The 3,793-nt window shown below is 46.7% G+C and overlaps 1 pseudogene; it reads left to right on the top strand.

Moving 5' to 3' along the window:
* Positions 1–522: 522 nt before the first annotated feature.
* LOC142483373 (olfactory receptor 6N1-like) lies at positions 523–2,757 on the top strand (annotated as a pseudogene).
* The last annotated feature ends 1,036 nt before the right edge of the window (positions 2,758–3,793 follow it).

The raw sequence follows: 3,793 nt of genomic DNA, 5'->3' as shown, positions 1-3,793 counted from the left end.
ATCCTCAATCCGCACCTCTTTCCCCACCTCTATTTTCACCTCTATCCTCACCTCTATCCTCACCTCTATCCCCATCTCAGCTCTATCCTCACATCTATAGTTCCCCTGATTGATTGTTCTCAGTCTGACTCACTGAGCCACTCCTTCAGCACTACTCAATACAATGATACAATGATACAAAGCATCACTTATATATCTCCTAACGTTTCACAGGCCACTGAGTCTTAGTAATTCTCTTTACAATCTTTTAAATAATGCATTAAATATGATTAAAAAATAAATAAAATAAGGCTAAAATGGGGATGAAGTGGTGTCTTAGCTCCTTCCAACGTTCTTCTGTTTTTATATGCATATCAACTTACTGTATATAGAAGAGTAAACAATGATTGGCGCCATCAGTAGTATGGGATTATAATTTATATTGCTGTTATAATTTTGCACTTCTTAGTCTGCCGTCATATATTGGAGTTTCCTTTGAGTATTTTGTGTCTTTCTTTCCCAGACAGAAAACATGCAGCTCTCATGTACACGGTGAATAGAACCCTGGTGCCGGAGTTTGTTATTCTGGGGTTTTCCAGCAGCAGGGAGCTTCAGGAGGTCTACTATGTTGTCTTCTTGGTAATGTATATTCTGACATTAACCCAGCATGTGGTTATCATCATGGTCATACACTTAGACTAGCGCCTCCATACCCCTATGTACTTCTTCCTCGTCAACCCCTCATTTCGGAGATTGCCTGTCACTGTCACTGTCCCCAAGATGTTGGCCAACTTTCTATCAGAGACAAAGACCCTCTCAATTAACGGATGCTTTGCCCAGTCGCACATTTTCTTCTTTCTAGGTACCACTGAATGTTTCCTGGTAACTGCAATGGCATATGATCGCTACCTAGCGATCTGTAATCCTCTTCATTATAATGGACTTATGGACAGATGGGCTTGTATTTGTCAGGAATCTGCCCCTGGGTTTGGCTGGAGCCCATCCATCCGGAGCTTTGCAGGTTCCAGACAAACTATTCCCTGCTTCTGCAATCACCTGCCTCCTGCTGCCTCCTGTGCAGCTCTGGCCTGTTTGGCCTCCTGTGCTATTTAGTTCCTGCCTCGCCCTCAGGAAGTTGCTGGACATAGACTTTGCAATCCATCTTGCAAGTAACTGTGCTTGTCACAGACTCTCTGTTTGGCCTGTTAGGCCTCCTTGTGCCTTGTATCCTGCTCCCAGTCCTCTGCTCCCCAAGGCCTCCTTGCATAGCAGCCCCGGCGCTGCTTCCTTTGTTCCTGGCAGACCGCCACCGTGCTGTAGCGGCTACGCTGGTTTCCCCAGTGTTTCCTGTGGCGTGTCTGCACCCCTGGTTCCTGTGACCTTCCTGTCTGCAGTTCCTGTTCCCAGTGGTCTCCACCACTCTCAGCTGTACCCGGCTAGGGGGTGCCATTTTGTGCTGAAGCACTGGATTCCCAGTTCCTGTTGTCTGCACCCCTGGTTCCTGTGACCTTCCTGTCTGCAGTTCCTGTTCCCAGTGGTCTCCACCACTCTCAGCTGTACCCGGCTAGGGGGTGCCATTTTGTGCTGAAGCACTGGATTCCCAGTTCCTGTTGTCTGCACCCCTGCTTCCTGTGACCTTCCTGTCTGCAGTTCCTGTTCCCAGTGGTCTCCACCACTCTCGGCTGTACCCGGCTAGGGGGTGCCGTTTTGTGCTGAAGCACTGGATTCCCAGTTCCTGTGGCGTGTCTGCACCCCTGCTTCCTGAGACCTTCCTGTCTGCAGTTCCTGTTCCCAATGGTCTCCACCACTCTCGGCTGTACCCGGCTAGGGGGTGCCGTTTTGTGCTGAAGCACTGGATTCCCAGTTCCTGTTGTCTGCCCCCCTGCTTCCTGTGACCTTCCTGTCTGCAGTTCCTGTTCCCAGTGGTCTCCACCACTCTCGGCTGTACCCGGCTAGGGGGTGCCGTTTTGTGCTGAAGCACTGGATTCCCAGTTCCTGTTCCTATCTCTGAAACCCTGCTGTCTTCGCTGAAGTAGCATTGTTGGATTCCCTGATGACGTCCTCGGCTCCTATCCTCGACCACCGCTCCTGTGCCGCCTGCCTTGACCCCGGCCTGGATAACGTTAACTCTGTTCTCTCCAATCCTGAACCTGGCCTGTTTGACGATGATTTCTCACTCCGGACCAGTCTGTGTGGTCTAAGGTCGGTGCTTGTACATCCCCACCTCAGCCCCGCGGTCCGGTACCAGTTTTTGGAAAGCACGTACGTTACAGTATTACATTTGCGGGGGGCTGCTGGCTGGGTGGTTCTCTGGCACAAATTTTGCCATCCACATTCATATTTCGCTTTCCTTTCTGCGGCTCTAATGTCATCGACCATTTCTTCTGTGACTCTCCCCCACTGCTGAAACTCTCATGCCAAAGCATCAACACTATTGAGGTGAGTGTCTTTATATTAGGCTCCTTAATTCTCCTAACTTCATTCTTGCTGACCATGGTCTCTTACATCAATATCATCTCTACTATAGTGAAGATCCCTACGGCCGATGGACGTCAGAAGGCGTTTTCCACCTGTGCTTCCCACCTCACCATAGTCATTATATTCTATGGCACCACAATGTTCACATATGTCAGACCCAGGACCCTGAATGCTTTTGATACCAACAAGGTCTTGTCCGTCATGTACTCTGTAGTCACCCCAATGATCAATCCCATTATCTACAGTTTAAGAAACAATGATATCAGACAAGCAGTGAAGAAAGTTGTGGGTAGAAAATAAATTAGTAACTAATTGCACGTAAATCCTGCTTTACATCAACGATCAAAAACGTCAATTATTTGTTTAGTAAGCCGTAAGTTTGTGTGTTAACAAAGTAAAATGTACAAGCCTGTGTGCATAACTGTTGGACATCCACCACTTCTATTTGGTAGCTTAGACAATCTGGAAGTGGTGCAAAGCTTCTAGTTGGTATATTTCGAAGATGCAAAATCCATTACTATTAACTGCCAATGAATCCCAGTTTATTGGGAGGCCAGAGAGCGGGCTGTGACCTTGGAGTCGTATCTCATCTACTGTACATAGGAACTGCCAACAGGTGAGTCTTAAATCTATTGGGGGGGATTCTCCTTCCTGACATCAGTCATCCCAATCTACCGTTAAACAGTTAAAGTGCATTGCCAGAAGCTGAACTATTTGTATATTTTACTTCTTCGCAACCATAATTTACTCCTGAAGAGAGAATACATAGAGTCAAACACTCGGCTACCATGTTCCAATAAACCAGGTTATTTTGAACAAAATGTGGTCCCCCTCTTTTTCCTATTGAGCGGAATGGGGGGGTGTCGCTGCATCTCTGCATTTTGCCTGCACTTTTTCTAGCGGAGTCGCACGTCGGAGTATTCCTTTTTCATCTACTACAATATCAGAGCCCCGCTCCCACAGAGGATGTGAGTAAGAGATTGTGTTCTCTATTTATCACTTGTTTGCATACTTATACTCTAGTGGAGGGGGAAAGCTGTAAGCTATATATACTCGGCTTGGGAGAATATTTATGCACCTGGCAACTTAAGGGTTGATAACATATTGACAATATACATGCCTAAATAGGTGCTATCTCCAATGTAATCAGCCCCCCTCTAACTCCACATTAATGAGTTATACATTCTAGGAATACTTCATCTATTTATTGTTCTAAGAAGTTTTTACACGAATATATGGAGTTCAAGAAATGTTTGGAGCCCCAGGTATCCTGTTGCTGGACTATACTGTACCTTCCTTGCAAAGCATACTGCTGAAGCCCACTGCCCTTTCTAGA

Source organism: Ascaphus truei, unplaced genomic scaffold, assembly GCF_040206685.1.
Source record: "Ascaphus truei isolate aAscTru1 unplaced genomic scaffold, aAscTru1.hap1 HAP1_SCAFFOLD_324, whole genome shotgun sequence".
In the NCBI taxonomy this organism is placed as follows: Eukaryota; Metazoa; Chordata; class Amphibia; order Anura; family Ascaphidae; genus Ascaphus; species Ascaphus truei.
The sequence above is the reverse complement of the archived record's forward strand: the minus strand, read 5'-3'. Positions and strand labels throughout refer to the sequence as shown.